Source organism: Odocoileus virginianus, chromosome 6 (genome assembly GCF_023699985.2).
Source record: "Odocoileus virginianus isolate 20LAN1187 ecotype Illinois chromosome 6, Ovbor_1.2, whole genome shotgun sequence".
NCBI lineage: Eukaryota > Metazoa > Chordata > Mammalia > Artiodactyla > Cervidae > Odocoileus > Odocoileus virginianus.
In genome coordinates, this window is record NC_069679.1 from 28,658,657 (window position 1) to 28,676,490 (window position 17,834).

Genomic DNA, 17,834 nt, shown 5'->3' on the forward strand with positions numbered 1-17,834 from the left:
GCTTGCTCCTTTTTGTATTTAGATTGTTTGCAAGATTTATTACTTTGAGATGTTGGGGCCCCATTCTTAAGTTCAGTGGTTTTATGTCCCTTCAGGTACTAAAAACACTTGGAAGTCCTTAAAACCTTAGTGCCAACCTGCAGATTTCCTTCCACCTCCAAACTGATTGGCTTTCCTGTGTACCAAAAGTATCCTTTCCCTTACTTACCCTCCTGTGGTTTATTTTTTCACTATCTATTTCCTCTTTTTCAAAGTTCTTGGAAAATAGCCTAATACTGATATTTATAAATATTTATATACAGATATTTATAAAATAAAAATACAGACATTTATAAAACTTTCTGGTTATTTAAAAAAATTCTTTCAATTTGGCATTTTGTCAAATTTAATTGAACAATCCTGCCAGTTCTCTTCTCTTTGTAGAATTTGAAACTAATTATCTTTTCTTCCTTGAAATTCTCTCCTTTTTGCTTCTAATATATTGTGCTTCTTTTTATTCTCCATCTCTCTAAAACTTCTAGTCTGTCTCTTGTTTACCCTGTCTTGGCTGTCTTCATGTTTCCTAGATTTATTTACATGTTTCAACTACAACCTCTCTAAAGATAACTTCTTATATATGGCTCAAGTTCTCTCAGGGCCAGTGATTACTAAAAATTAAAAATTAAAGAAATATAGTTTGAAAGTAATTTACAACTTGAATAAAGAATTCTTCAGTACCAGAAACTTCAGGTGAAAGTAAGAGTCTTTTGCTTTTACATTTCAGAACATCCCCTTAATGGTCAATTTCTTTTTTTTCCTTTCCACAGCATGGAAATATATTTATTCAACAAGATATACTAAATTATTTTCTGAGTATTAATCTAATAAACAGTCAGTATATACACATAAAAATATAATGACCAATTGGTCTAAAAAGATCATTGCAATATTAGATAATATTAAACATTTGTGATAGGTACTATACTAAAAACTGTTATGTATTATTTATTTCTCATAACACTACAAAAGAGATATTAATATTATTTCCCTTCTATTGATGGAAAACAAAGAGCAGATACTTGCCTCAGTTTACACAGCTATTTATTGGTAGAGATGGGATGCAAACACACATCTATCCTAAGTTAAGAGCTCAACTTGTTCATCACGATCTTGTCCTAATTATGGATAACAGTAGTGTAAAGTAGGTGCATCTTCCTCCAGACTCCCTTTTACATGCTACATCATCTCTCTAATAAAAGTACCCTCCTTTGAAAATGTAAGAAAAAGGAAGGTTGCTACATATCCATTCTGGCCCATATCTGAAAACTCCATCCCAGGGGTGCATGCACCCCCATGTTGTCTCTAACTTCACCGAGGCCCAGCCCTTCCTTTGTGCAGGATACCCCAACTCCTGCAGCCTGCCGCTCCTCTCGCTGTGTGGTGCTGCCTCTGTGTGGGCCTGGGGTGAGGAGATGGGTGCAGAGCAAGCCACATCTCTCTTTTTGGTTCCATTCCATTGCTCTTCCATCAACATCAACTGAGTGTTGGTCTGGTGTGTCAGATTTCACTGAAGTGTGAAATAAATCCATAATGGCTTCCACGTTTAAAACTGTTTTCTAAATATGACTCTTTCCTTATTCTGATGGCAAGCATAGAAGCGTTAAACCCCACCTGTGTGAGTTCTCTTGTGGACTCAGTCTAGTTGCTAGCCATAATGCCCTCCAGGTAGGTTTTCTTACCTCTCAAAGAGGGCCTTCTTTCCCCAAACTCTATAGTCTGAATCTCTGTCCTCCACACTTTTGGGAAACCCTACTTCATACCCACAGAAATTTGGCCTTTGGATCTTCCCTCCTTTCTCAATGCATGCCTGCTGTGTAGATAATCTGGGAGACACATTACCCTCCAACAGTAAATACTCCAAGCATCATTTATTTAGTATAAATAACAGGAGGATATGTCAAGCACGTCTTTTGTACTCCAAGTACAAGAAAACAGTCCAGTTATAATGTTTGACATTCAACTCCAAGTTGTATCCCCTAGTGGCCTCCCCACTTATGTGAGATTCAAACATATCTGTTCATTCTTAAAGGTCCTCAGTTGAATAACTCTTGAATTAAACATTGGCATTCACATATACCTCTTACAGATAAGCTTTAAATCTCAGAGACAGCACAGTGTAAATCCATTCAGCTTTTTTTCTAGTTGCTAAGAGTATTTATGTATACAAAAAGAGGACATAATAGAATTCCTGTGTATAACATCATAAAAGGAGTACACAGACTTGGCAGGAGGAGGAACTACTCAGTCAGAAATTCCTGTAGAACTTGATATTGTTAACAATGAGTGACTATTTTCTACCAACTAATTAACTACTAGGAAATGGAAGATAATGATGCCATAACAATTTCTTTGGGAGTAAATTATTCCTAATGAGTTTTTTCTTCTTTATTTTTTTTATAATCTTCTCTGGATGATTGATAGCATTGACTTTTTTATTTTGGGATATATGTTTTTTATCATATAAAATATATTCTAGAGTTCCCTAGGTTCATATGATTATTAAAATGAGGATTATATTTGATTTTATTTAACTTCATTGAAACTATGATAAATTAAATTCCCTTTATCACTTATTTATATAGTGAGAAGGAATAATTTGATGTGGAAATATGAATAGGAAGCAAGATGATGCAAAATAGAGGCATGGAAGAAATATTGTTTCAAGACATACACCCTATGGCATCATTTTTTAATTCTTAATTTATTCATCATATCCTGTATCTTATGATTATTTATATATATGTTTTTACTTCTTTCATTGCTATGTAAGATTATTGAGGCCAGAGAGAGTAATAATGAGCTGGTATCTACAATAACTATTTGATTCTTCATTAAGTTTTTAAAACTCAGTAGGATATACTGAAGGCATGTATATCCTTAAAAAAAAAGCACAAAAGATTTGGAAACAGTTGGTAGAGGATGAAGAAGACCCTCAAGAACTCTACTGTCCAATACAGTAGCCTCTAGCCACATGAGGCTACTGAGCACTTGAAATGTGGCTAGTCCTCATGGAGATATGCCTTAAGTGTAAAAGACATACTGGATTTTGAAGACTCAGTATAAACAAAGAATATATCAACAGTTTTATATTGATTGTATTTTGAAATAGTTTTTGGATGTATGAAATATATTATTGAAATTAGTTAATCTCACCTATTTTTTTAACTTTAATATGGCTACTAGAAAAATTTTAAACTTAAGATTTAAAATTAATTGTGTGCCTTACATTTGTGGCTTATATTATATTTCTATTAGATAGTGCTGCTGTGTATTTTTTTTTAGAATTGACCATATTTAGAAAAAATGAATCTCTTTTACTTTGAAGAATAGCTTACTTGAATGCAGCTTCCAACAAGAAAATTTTTCTCTATCTCAATTTACTGTTAACCTTCTTATCTGTAGGTTAAGAAAAGTTTAATTCTCAGCTTTTAAGTCTAGGACAGCCACCAACTGGTGTTAGTAACAGGGAAAATAATAATTAATTGGATCAGAGAAAAGCCTTGAAATTAATGCAATTACCAACAATTCACGACACACAAATATTCTTTAGGAAAACTATGTGTTTAGCCCTCAAACCAATAAATAAATTTTTTTTTTACATCTCAAAAATTGTTTTGTTTCCAATAATTCAAAAAATATATTTGCTTATCTACTTTATTTCCTAAAGAGAGGCTGTTGTAGTTTTATTTTTAAACCCAGGTGACATAGTAAGTCATGCTACGGGCATACTGAATTTACTTCTGTAAACGTCAATAGTGTTGTTTTCCTGACTCACTAGGTTTGTGTAAGAAGACTCTTCTTGAGTAACTAGTTGAAATTGATTACATAAAAATGCCTGCTGATATTCTTCACTAGCATACCATTTAAGCCATTTTCACATTAGTGTTCTTTTAATCTATTTCTCAAGACACACCTTATATAAACTTAAAGATAATAATAATTTAAAAGCTGCCTCTTGGGAGGGGGGATTGGGATGGGGAACACATGTAAATTCAAGGCTGATTCATGTCAATGTATGGCAAAAACCACTACAATATTGTAAAGTAATTAGCCTCCAACTAATAAAAATAAATGGAAAAAAAATAAAAGAAATAACACTACAGAACTGGATTAAAAGCAACATAAATATACCTATATCTATGTATTTAGATAAATGGCAAAATAAAAATTAGGATTAAAAAAAAAAAAAGCTGCTTCTTCAGCTATTGAGACTTTTCACTGTGTCTTATAGCTGGGTTCCCGTGGTAATGTATCTCAACTAGGGAGCTATTGGCATTTGGGGCAAGATATTTATTGTTTTGTGGTCCCTTCTTTTCCAGCGAACAACCTTTAGCTTCTCCTTGATCTATTCTCTAAATGACAGTAGCCAGCACTCCCCTTGCCTACATTCCTGAGTCCATAAGATAACTCCAACTCAGCCCTCACCAACACACCTATTTCCATGTATCACCTGGGCAGTACCATTCCAGTAAACAACTCCTGATTTGAAATTATTATTTCCCTCATCATCTTTAAAGGAAAACCTATAGTTTCTCATATAAAATATTATGAATCACTGTAAATTGTCAAACATTTTTTTATCCCCTTACTCTGGGCACTATTCTAAATGCTTTACCTTACTTACTTGTCCCAACAATGTTATAAATTACCGATTATCCTATTTTATAGATAAGAGATCTAGAGGCAACAGCATTCAAGGAACTGTCTAACTAATCAAACGAGTCAGTGGACAGGAACCCAGATCAATCGGGAAGTTTGGGTCTAGAGCCTAAAGCTCTTCAAAGTTGGCTTTACCTATATATTCTTCAAAAAAAAAAAGAGAAAGAAAAACTGCTTTTCATTTGACAGCTCTTAGCTAGGGCCCTGCATTTACAGGGTGCTTTTGCTTCTCAAACTTAATGAAAGCCTGGCAATTATTTTATATAAAAATAAGACTAAATTTAAAACCTCACCATACTGGGAATCTGATGTAGAAAATCAATAGCACAGGAGTAACTAAAGCCGGTAGTTCTCAAACTTTAGCCTACATCCCAGTCACCAGGAAGGCCCACCTCCTAGAGTTTCTGAGTACTGGACGGAGCCTGAGTCCCTGAAGTTCTAGCATGTTCTAGGGGATGCTTATGCTGCTTGTCCAGGAAGCCCAGGTGAGAACCACTGTCCAACTGTAAGAATACAGCACCGTCTCCATCTCTGCTCAACATAGAAAAGTGTCCACCCTCTGTCAGCCACGGTTATCCTGCTAGAGGACAGCGTGGAGGGGCTGCTCAGGATGGACGCTGGTGCCCGCTACTTACGGTCAGAGAGAAGTCCTGGGCTGGTTATCAGGTCACTGGAGCGCTGCTCTGCCAGCCTGCAAAGCAGTTTACAACTAAAGTCATACACGATGTATGTGAAGTGTGTATTCAATGCTGAGAGTTTACCCTAGGGGACAAAAGAATGTAAAAAGAAAGAAACCTTGGTAATGATGAGTTGGTTTTTTTTTCAAATAACTTCACTTTAATGTAACTTCAAGATCAAACATTCTGGGAGGTAAACAGTCTTGATAGCTATGTGAGAGGAGAGCAGGATGAGCCTGGGGAGGAGGTGTGTGGCCACTCCACCCACTCTAGGATGGGGCCTTGGGCACAAGAACCACCAGCTGCTGGAAGACAAAGGACTCCTCAAGTTCCAGCAGGAAGGTGCCATGCACATCCACAAAAGAGTGCCCTTGAGAACATCTCTAGATAAGTTCAATTCAGTCGCTCAGTCATGTCTGGCTCTTTGCAACCCCATGAGCTGCAGCACACCAGGCCTCCCTGTCCATAACCAACTCTGGGAGTTCACACAAAATCATGTCTACTGAGTCAGTGATGCCATCCTACCATCTCATCCTCTGTTGTTCCCTTCTCCTCCTGCCCTGAATCTTTCCCAGAATCAGGGTCTTTTCAAATGAGTCAGCTCTTTGCATCAGGTGGCCAAAGTATTGGAGTTTCAACTTCAACATCAGTTCTTCCAAGGAACACCCAGGACTGATCTCCTTTAGGATGGACTGGTTAGATCTCCTTGCAGTCCAACGGACTCTCAAGAGTCTTCTCCAAAACCATACTTCAAAAGCATCAATTCTTCACCACTCAGCTTTCCTTAGAGTCCAACTCTCAAATCCATACATGACCACTGGAAAACCATAACCTTGACTAGACAGCCCATTGTTGACAAAGTAAGGTCTCTGCTTTTTAATATGCTGTCTAGTTGGTCATAACTTTCCTTCCAAAGAGTAAGCGTCTTTGAATTTCATGGCTGCAATCACCATCTGCAGTGAGTTTGGAGCCCCCAAAAATAAAGTCAGCCACTGTTTCCACTGTTTCCCCATCTATTTGCCATGAAGAGATAGGACTGGAAGCCATGATCTTAGTTTTCTGAATGTTGAGCTTTAAGCCAACTTTTCACTCTCCTCTTTCACTTTCATCAAGAGGCTCTTTTGTTCTTCAATTTCTGCCATAACGGTGGTGTCATCTGCATATCTGAGGTTATTGATATTTCTCTTGGCAATCTTGATTCCAGCTTGTGCTTCTTCCAGCATGGCATTTCTCATGATGTACTCTGCACATAAGTTAAATAAACAGGGTGACAATATACAGCCTTAACATACTCCTTTTCCTATTTGGAACCAGTCAGTTTTTCCATGTCCAGTATGAACTGTTGCTTCCTGACCTGCATACAGGTTTCTTAAGAGGCAGGTCAGGTGGTCTGATATTCTCATCTCTTTCAGAATTTTCCACAGTTTATTGTGATCCACACAGTCAAAGGCTTTGGCATAGTCAATAAAGCAGAAATAGATGTTTTTCTGGAACTCTTGCTTTTTCAATGATCCAGCAGATGTTGGCAATTTGATCTCTGATTCCTCTGCCTTTTCTAAAACCAGCTTGAACATTTGGAAGTCCACAGTTCAGCTATAGCTAAAGCCTTGATTGGAGAATTTTGAGCATTACTTTACTAGCATGTGAGATGAGTGCAACTGTGCAGTAGTTTAAGCATTCTTTGGCATTGCCTTTCGTTGGGATTGGTATGAAAACTGGCCTTTTTCCAGTCCTGTGGCCACTGCTGAGTTTTCCAAATTTGCTGACAAATTGAGTACAGTACTTTCACAGCATCGTCTTTTAGGATTTGAAATAGCTCAACTGGAATTCCATCACCTCCACTAGCTTTGTTCATAGTGATGCTTCCTAATGCCCACTTGACTTCACATTCCAGGATGTCTGGCTCTAGGTGAATGATCACAGCATCATGATTATCTGGGTCATAAAGATCTTTTTTGTACAGTTCTTCTGTGTATTCTTGCCACCTCTTCTTAATATCTTCTACTTCTGTTAGGTTCTTATCATTTCTGTCCTTTATTGAGCCCATCTTTGTATGAAATATTCCCTTGGTATCTCTCATTTTCTTGAAGAGATCTCTAGTCTTTCCCATTCTGTTGTTTTCCTCTATTTCTTTGCATTGATTGGTGATGAAGGCTTTCTTATCTCTCCTTGCTATTCTTTGGAACTCTGCATTTGGATGCTTATATCCTCCCTTTTCTAATTTTCTTTTCACTTCTCTTCTTTTCATAGCAATTTGTAAGGCCTCCTCAGACAGCTATTTTGCCTTTTTGCATTTCTTTTTCTTAGGGATGATCTTGATCCCTGTCTCCTGTACAATGCCACAAACCTCTGTCCATAGTTCATCAGGCACTCTGTCAGAACTAGTCCCTTAAATCTATTTCTCACTTTCACTGTATACTCATAAGGGAATTCATTTAGGTCATACCTGAATGGTCTAGTGGTTTTCCCTACTTTCTTCAATTTAAGTCTGAATTTGGCAATAAGGAGTCATGATCTGAGCCACAGTCAGCTCCCAGTCTTGTTTTTGCTGACTGTATAGAGAGTCTCCATCTTTGGCTGCAAAGAATATAATCAGTCTGATTTTGGTGTTGACCATCTGGTGATGTCCATGTGTAGAGTCTTCTCTTGTATTGTTGAAGAGGGTGTTTGCTATAACCAGTGCGTTCTCTTGGCAAAACTCTATTGGCCTTTTCCTTGTTTCATTCTGTACTCCAAGGCCAAATTTGTCTGTTACTTCAGGTGTTTCTTGACTTCCTACTTTTTCATCCCAGTCCCTATAATGAAAAGGACATCTTTTTTGGGTGTTATTTCTAAAAGATTTTGTATATCTTCATAGAACCATTCAGCTTTAGCTTCTTTGGTGTTACTGATTGGGGCATAGACTTGGATTACCCTGATATTGAGTGGTTTGCCTTGGAAATGAACAGAGATCATTCTGTCATTTTTGAGATTGCATCCAAGTACTGCATTTCGGACTCTTTTGTTGATTATAATAGCTATTCCATTTCTTCTAAGGGATTCTTGCCAACAGTAGTAGATATAATGGTCATCTGTGTTAACTCAACCCATTTCATTCCATTTTAGTTCACTGATTCCTAGAATGTCGATGTTCACTCTTGCCATCTCCTGTTTGACCACTTCCAATTTGCCTTGATTAGTGGACCTAACATTCCAGATTCCTATGCAATATTGCTCTATTCAGTCACATTCACAACTGGGTGTTGTTTTTGCTTTAGCTCCATCCCTTCATTCGTTCTGGAGTTATTTCTCCACTGATCTCCAGGAGCATACTGGGCACCTACTGACCTGGAGAGTTCCTCTTTCAGTGTCCTATCTTTTTGCCTTTCCATACTGTTCATAGGTTTCTCAAAGCAAGAATTCTGAAGTGGTTTGCCATTCCCTTCTCCAGTGGACCACATTCTGTCAGACCTCTCCACCATGACCCATCCGCCTTGGGTGGCCCCACACGGCATGGCTTAGTTTCATTGAGTTAGACAAGGCTGTGGTCCTGTGATCAGATCGCTAGTTTTCTATGATGATGGTTTCAGTGTGTCTGCCCTCTGATGCCCTCTCTCAGTTCCTACTATCTTACTTGGGTTTCTCTTATCTTGGACATGGGGTATCTCTTCACGGCTGCTCCAGCAAAGTGCAGCCGCTGCTCCTTACCTTGAACATCTCTAAGTAGGGCTGGGCAAAGACACCCCTGAGTGGGTCAAGACAGTGAACCAAAGAAGTGGTGCCCAGGATTTAATGCCTCCAGGGGCTCCTCTAGCCCTCGCCTAGCCAAGCGCCTAATGCCACACACCACTCAAGTAAGATCCATGGCCATTCTCAGTGAAAGTGGTACTTGCTCGTGGGGTGAAAACCCTGGAGGGAGCTAATGCGAGAATGCTTGGTTGTGAAATTTCTAAAATGAGTTCTTCCAAGTAAAATGCACACAAGTTCTAAGAGCAGCAGCCTCCCCAGGAGAGGAGGCTCAGTGTTCTGGCAGTCTGCACTGGGCCCTGCATCCCCCTAGACCCTGGGGAGCCTGCTGAGTATCATTGTGCCTCCCATGGTGAGCTCCCCAGTGGTTGGATTTCAGGGCTCCAGGCTCAAACTCTGGCACTGCCAGTGGTCATGGGGAAGCTCTGTTTGGCCAAATTGTTCAGTACCAGATTCCTCTTTGCAAATCCCTTTGGATGCCCATCCTGCCCTTCCCCAGCCTCTCTCCCACTGGCCCTGCCCTGTTCCCACCTAAAATGGCGTGTGGCTATTCCGGTTGTCACGGGTGGCTGTGGGGCAGTGGGCGGATCTTAGATCAGAGGGTGAAGCTGGTGGCCAGACAGGGACAGCACTGCAGTTATATACCAGTGGGAAGAAACACAAATAAAAGGAAATTTCCCAATCTCATCATAATATTCTACAAACTGAACACTTAAAGGCAATCATCTTAAAGTACTATGTTTAGGGTGAAGTTATTAATAAAATACACATGTATTTGTCTCCCCCTTAACCTAAGATTGTTACTATTGCTTTATCAGAGGACCATAAAAGGAATTTATATCCTAAAATTAGCCCTCAATTTGTTTAAAAAGGAGCAACAAGGGGGAAAAAAGTTTTTCCTCTCTCCTCTACTTCCCCTCCCCTGGTCCTTTTGATGCGTAAGCTTTATACCATCGTTCCATCTTTCACAGCAACTTGGCTTCAGGAAGCACCCCTGGGTATCCACCCACTCTCCCTGAGTGAGGAAGTTTAAAATCCTTAAGAACGTTGTCCAGGTAGCTGGGAAGGTGGCTCTTGGAGGGGATGCTCTGCCTTTCCTGGAGATGGCCCTTGATGATGATGGCCTTCACGGTCACATAGCACATGGGGCTGAGGTTCAGCGAGCTGCAGAGCACCTTATTGCAGTCTGATAAGAGCTCGAAGACAGGCAGGTTCTTAACGGCGGCAAGCTTGCCTTCCTTACAATTCTCCTTGCTGCGCTTGGAGCTGCCTAGGTTCTTGTTCTCCTTCCTCCTCTCACTCTTGTGCCAGGTTGCCTGTTACTCGGCTGCCTCCTCCATCTTCATGATGCTGATGCTCTGGGACCACTGCAGCTCCCGGATCTTGATGCACACAGCCTCTTCTCCTTCTGCATGTTCTCGAACAGATAGTGGAATTACTTGCAGGACATGAACTAGGAGAGCAACCACAGCTTCAGGTGTAGCTCCTTCTACTCCTTGGTGACTTTGTGCGTTGACTTCTCCTCTTTCTCCTTCTTGTCCTTGCCCAGGAAGGTGGGCACGAGGTTGTAGTCACGGGTGATGGTCTTGCGCTGCTGCCGCTCCTTGAGCTTCTGCATGTGTATGTCCACGTGCGTGTGCATGTCCACGTGCATGTGCGTCAATTTGATTGTTGTGGTTGTTGATGGAGAGCCAGCTAACGAGTGCCTCCGCATCCTGGTCACACTCAGTCTAGTAGGCATCCCTCAGCAACATGTCGCCCAGCTGCTGCTGCTCGGTCATCACTTCCTGGGGAGCTCAGGAAGCACCCACCCGAGTAGTCATATTCGCCCAGTTGTTGAAGCCGAACTTCTCTATGGCATCCAGCAGCAACTGCTCCTCCTGGCTGGTCCAGCCACCTTCAGCCTCAAGCCCCCACAGTGTGAAGTGCCCCTTCCCCACCAGCTGGTAGAGTTACCCAGTCCATCTCCTCTGTGCTGACCTGAAAAGATATGTCTCAAAATAACCATCTTGTCTGGGGTCTGGATGCCATGTTCTGTTATAGATCGGCAATGCGGGAGGCGAGGAAACAAAGTAAAAAGGCCGTTAATCTTGTAAATGTCTCCTAGAATGGCAAGCCTCAGGCAGGGGATGTGTTAATTTCTTCCTTCCTGCCATCGGCAGGTGAACGGGGTTCTGAACAAAGGCACTTCAGTTTAACCAGCGGGCAGAGAAGCAGGATTCTCTGAGGCAGGCCAGTATGTATGATTATAATAACAAAACCAATGAAGAGAAACTTTTCCAACATGGAGTCAGAATTGGCTTTTCCCCAAAACAGTAGCCACGGTAGTGGCAGTGCTGGCTGATCTCAGAGCCAGTCAAGGAGTACCCTGGGCACTGCCCCGTGTCCTGACACTTGAGCAGCGGAAGCACAACAGGCTCTCCTTGGCCAGGCGGTACTCTCAGTATCCTTACCAACCTCCGCTATCTTCCCCCACCCCCTCCCGTGGACGCCACCTACTGATATAATCTTAAAGATAAAATTATTAGGAAAGGAAGACTTTTCTCCATTGCTGTTTCTATTCTATAAGAATTTCCCTCATGCATACTCTTTAAAATGGGACATATATATCATATTAATTTTTTAGACCGAAGTAGAGTGCTAAATCTGTGATTGATAGAAGCGACTCATTCCTACAAGTCAGAATTCAATTATTATTTTTATTGTCCCTAGCCCTCTGCTCTAAATCTTGTATTGAGTCTAGTACGGGACTGGGGGGGGGGAGGCAGGTTATAAACAATGTATTATAAATATATCTCTTTTCATATAAAGTGGGAGGATAAAGAAAGATTACTGTAAAAAGTTGCCATCTACTGTCAGTGTAAAAGATGTAAGTCATTTCCTCAGGTATATGTTTTGTTTTTCACTGTTTTATTTTGTAACACAAGAGCATTCCAGGTAGTCAATGGTCCCTACAGTGCAGTATGATTTCAAATGTCCTGTTGATGTTCAGTCGCTAAGTTGTGTCCCACTCTTTGTGACCCCATGGACTGTAGCAAGCCAGGCTCACCTGTCCTACACTATCTCCCAGAATTTGCTTAAATTCTTGTTTGTTAAGTACATGATGCTATCTAACCATTTCATCCTCTGCCAGCACCTTCTTATTTTGCCTTCAGTCTTGCCTAGCATCAGGGTCTTTTCCAATAAGTTGGCTCTTTACATCAGGTGGCCAAAGAATTAGAGCTTCGGTTTTAGCAGCAATCCTTCCAGTGAATATTCATGGTTGATTTCTTTTAGGATTGACTGGCTTGATCTCTTTGCAGTCCAAGGGACTCTCAAGAGTCTTCCCCAGCACCACAGTTTGAAAGCATCAATTCTTTAGCATCAACCTTCTTTATGGTCCAACTCTCACGTCCATATATGACTACTGGGGAAAACCATAGCTTTGACTATATGGACCTGATAGCTCTGTTTTTTAACACAGTTTATGTTTGTCATAGATTTACTTTCAAGGAACAAGCATCATTTAATTTTGTGACAGTAGTCACTGTCCCCAGTGATTTTGGAGCCCAAGAAAATAAAATCTGTCACTGCTTCCATAGTACTGGCACAGAATAATTGTGCTTGAAATATAACTATATTTTGTTTTTAATAGGGAAATTTACTAAGGTTTTTTTTTTTTAAATGTAAGAGGTGTATGCTAGGAAATAAAATTTATTTACATTTTTACTATGTAGATAACAATTGACCTTTTGAGGTATGTATAAATTTAAAACTACTATGTACCAATGGAACCCAAATTAGGGTGTTTTCACCTAAGCCATGTATATCAACTCTTTACATAATGGCCCTAGAACCCAGACAAAAGGTAAGGATTTAAGTAAATGATAAATCCACTTCAGGCTTCCCTGGTGGTTCAGTGGTAAAAAATCCACCTGCCACTGCAAGAGATGCAGTTTCAACCCCTAGGTGAGAAGATCCCCTGGAAAAGGAAATTAGTAACCCCTTGCAACTTTCTTGCCTGGGGAATCCCATGGAGAGAGGAGCCTGGTGAGCTACAATCTGTAGGGTCACAAAAGAGTTGGATAGGACTTAGTGACTAAACAACAACAATAAATCCACTTCATTTTTAAAGGAACATCATGATGAAATCATTGTTTTGCTTTGCTTTATAGCTGCTAATTATTTCATTAGTTGTATGCATTGTATCATTTCTACATAATTTTTCATGTGAGAAATTTCTTTGGGATTTATGACAGGAAGAATTTCCTGTCTTCTGAGATGATGGTGTACTGCTTCCTTTTTTGGTAATAAGAACTACATAATTTGTTTTCTACTTTTTGCCAGGATGCCAGGAAGTACTGGGCAAAACTACAGATTTACTCGGTGACCATGTTCATTTCACACATATGTGACTTCACCATGATAGTGTGCCTTTAATTTACTAAATTACTTGATATGCATTTTGTTGAGTCACCCCCAAATATCATTGGAAAAGAATACAAATAAACTCAATAATATCTGTTTATAGGGAACCAATGGGATTTATTAAGTAAAAGAGAAAGGGAAGGGAGGGTGGGAGGAAGAGATGGGGAGGGGAGGGGGCAGGAAAGGAAAGTGTGTTAGTGGTGTTTCAAAAATGTTACTATCTTTAAAACTTGGTGAAAGACCTCTTAGGGACAAAAGTTAACACAATAACTATGTTCCACCAATGTGTCTAACCGATGAATCTATCATTCCTATACCCATTAACAGAGAAGAGCTCGCATAGAAATGCACACATCCAGTATTAATGAAGAAAAACAGCTGACTTGCTCTTAGCTGAAGGGAAAGCAATTTTCATTTAGGCAGATGAATCAGCTGGTGCTACTTCCCACCTCCACCTCTATCAGCAACTAATGAAAATGTAATGCATGTTGAAGGCATCGGCAACAAATTTGTTTTGAATTGCGTGTTGTACCAAGCTCACTTTTAATAATATCTTCCTGTGAAATGACAAGCTAAAATATGTGTTCTCTGGGTTGATTTATAAGAAGGGTTAGGTCCCCGTTGTAAAATTTCCCCTATGTTTAAATCACTGCCAACATTTAAATAATAGTAGAGCAGGTGGCAGTCCTACCTAAAAAACAAATCAAAGAGTGAATTTAGAAAGAAATTTAAAGTACATCTATTTTTAAACTATCTACCTTGGCTTTTCTTTCAGTTGTATGAAAAGGTGATTAGAATGCCTGCCTCCCAAATGTTACATTTACAGTAAGAACAATGAAGGATCTTTCAGATTATATTCTTGTAGCCCATTAAAGTACATGATTATCCAAAAAATAAAATTTCAGTTCAAATGTGACATTGCAGTAAAAACCCTTAGCACTCAATTAATCAGAAAAGCAATTATCCACATCCTATTTCTAAAGAATTCCAGTTTTTTAGCTTTTAATATTACATTAATTATACAATCTCCTTTCTGATAACTGGAAACTATAATGAGCTTCTTTCATTAAAAATAATTTTATAAGGGTTTGATTACTCTGATTAATTCTAATATAGATTCATGTGAAGTAAAAGTATACAATACAATTACAGTTTTAAATTTTCATACAAGCTTATGAGGTTAGGATGTCCTCTGGCCATTCCATAATGCCTCAAAGTAGACTAAATAACCTCATTATGTACTTCAGTAAAACTTGTTAACTTTCCTTCTATTTGAATTTACATGTTCCATGTAGCCATCATCCCTAAACTCTAAACTTCATAAAAAAAAGAACTATTTTTTTCTAATTTACTCACAAAATCTTCAGCCCTATTACATTATGTTGTACATAGTGACTCTTAAGATAGAGTGAATCAATGAATAAATGAATTGACTTTTAAGATAGAGTGAATCAATGAATAAATGAATTTAACACATAAATTAATAAATGAAACTATTTTAGAAACAGAAAATTTGAAATTTATTATAAAGATGTATGTAATAAGAATGGGCTTATTCTGAAAACAAAACAAAACATCTTAAATAATTAGAAAAGAGTTTTCCTGGCCAGAGATCAGGCAAAATATGACTTTGAAAATAAGACATGTTCCAAAGCCCATTCATTTATAATCTGGTATCGAAGTTTAAGTAAACAAAGTTACTGATAATATAAATGTTTTTGTTAGCAATATATTTTATTTATCACTAATCTACTAACTTTAAAGCCTAAGTCCTGTGAAACAACTTTTTTTGGGTTTTATAATATTTTTAGATGTTACAGATACAGGTCTACTAGAGCTGACAACAGTGTTACAGTATTTTAAGAATTCTTATTTCCACTACTCCTGAGATAGATTTTTAATTGCTTTGCATGTAATGAAGTGTAAATCTTCCAAAGAATATGTTAGTATGGTAAGTGATTGAAATAAAAATCACCTAACTTCAGAACAAAGCAATATAATCTTTGTTTTATGTTCTTGCCACCTCAATTCTTTCTCCCCTGACCTAGACACTTGCTGTTCTTCCTTCTAGTGTGATTGTGGAACTTGTCTCCCGGCCCAGCTTCCTCCTTTTATTCATTTGTGTGTGTGTTCAGTCGCTAAGTTGTGTCTGATTCTTTGCAGCCCCACGGGCTACAGCATGCCAGGCTTCCCTGTCCTTGACTGTCTCCTGGACTTTGATCAAATTCATGTCCATTGAGTCAGTGATGCTACCAACCATCTCATCCTCTGTTGTCCCCTTCCTAGCATTAGGGCGTCTTCCAATGAGTCAGTTCTTTGCATCATGTGATCAAAGTCTTGAACTTCAGCATCAGCATGAGTCCTTCCAATGAATATTCAAGGCTGATTTCTTTTAGGATTGACTGGTTTGATCTCCTTGCAGGCCAAGGGACTCTCAAAAGTTTTCTCCAGCACCACAATTCAAAAGCATCCATTCTTCAGCACTCATCATGCCTTATGGTCCAACTCTCACATCCATACATTACTACTGGAAAAACCATATAGCTTTGACTTTACAGACCTTTGTCAGCAAAATGATGTCCCTGCTTTTTAATACACTGTATATAGGTTGGTCATAGCTTTCCTTCCAAGAAGCTAGCGTCTTTTAATTTTAGGGCTTCTATCACCATCCACAGTGATTTTGGAGCCCAGGAAAATAAAATCTGTCACTGCTCCCATTTTTTCCTTTCTTTTTGCCATGAAATGATGGGAACGGATGCCATGATCTTAGTTTTTTGATGTTAAGTTTTAAGCCAGATTTTTCACTCTCCTTTTTCACCTTCATCAAGAGCTCTTTAGTTGCTCTTTCCTTTCTACCATTAGAGTTGTATCATCTGCATTTCTGAGGTTGTTGATATTTCTCCTGACAATATTGATTCCAGCTTGTGCTTCATCCAGTCTGGCATTTTGTATAATGTACTCTTCATATAAGTTAAATAAATAGGGTGATAGTATACAACCTTGTTTTACTCCTGTTCTGATTTTGAACCAATCAGTTCAATGTAAGGTTCTAGCAGTTGTTTCTGGACCCACATACAGGTTTCTCAGGAGAAAGGTAAAGGTGGTCTGATATTTCCCATTTCTTTAAGAATTTTCCAGTTTGTTGTGATCCACACAAAGTCTTTAGCATAGTCAATGTGGAAGAGATATATGCTTTTCTAGAATTCCTTCTTATTCTCTATGATACAACAAACATTGGCAATTTGATCTCTGATTCCTCTGCCTTTTCTAAATCCAGCTTGAACATCTGGAAGTTCTTGGTTCACATACTGTTGAAGCCAAGGTTGAAGAATTTTTAGCATAATCTTACTAGAATGTGAAATGAACACAATTGTGTGGTAGTTTAAACATTCTTTGATACTGCCCTTCTTTGGAATTGGAATGAAAACTGACATTGTCCATTCCTGTAGCCACTGCTAAGTTTTCCAAATTTGCTGACATATTTAGTGCAGCACTTTGAAAGCATTCTCTTTTAGAATCTTAAGTAACTCAGCTGGAATTCCATCACCTTCACTAGCCTTGTTTGAGTAATGCTTCTTAAGGCCCACTTGAGTTCACACTCCAGGATGTCTGGCTCCAAGTGAGTGACTACATCATCGTGGTTATCTGAGTCATTAACATGATATTTGTATAGTTCTGAGTATTCTTGCCACCTTTTCTTAATCTCTTCTGCCTCTGTTAGGTCCTTATCATTTCTCTTTAATAGTGCCCATCCTTGAATGAAATGTTCCCTTGGTATCTCCAGTTTTCTTGAAGGGATCTCTAGTCTTCCCTATTTCTATTATTTTCCTCTATTTGTTTACATTGTTCATTGAAAAGGGCCTTCTTAGCGCTCTTTGCTAGTCTCTAGAACTCTGCATTTAGTTCCATGTGTCTTTCCCTCTCTCCCTTGCTTTTTACTTCTCTTCTTTCATCAGCTATTTGCAAAGCCTCCTTAGACTACCACCTTGCCTTCTTACATTTTATTTTCTTTGGGATGGCTTTGGTCACTTCCTGCTGTAAAATGTTACGAATGTCTGTCTGTAGTTCTTCAGGCACTCTGTCTACCAGGTCTAATCCCTTGAATTCATGCATCACCTCCACTGTATAATCACCTCTTTCATTTAGGAATGGTTAATTTCTAAAACCATTGCAGTCTAGTTGCTGCCCACACGATTTCATTGGTATTCATTTATAAAGTTAAGCTACTAATGCCATGTTACAAAATATAGTAGATATGAATCCATCATTGTATTTAGCCTCTTAACAGAGTCACTAGCAATCTAGAAACAAACTCTTTTATTTTTT

The 17,834-nt window shown here is 38.9% G+C and overlaps 1 pseudogene; it reads right to left on the reverse strand.

Moving 5' to 3' along the window:
• Window positions 1-1,274: 1,274 nt before the first annotated feature.
• LOC110142732 (transcriptional adapter 2-beta-like) lies at window positions 1,275-17,621 on the reverse strand (annotated as a pseudogene).
• Between the last annotated feature and the right edge of the window lie 213 nt (window positions 17,622-17,834).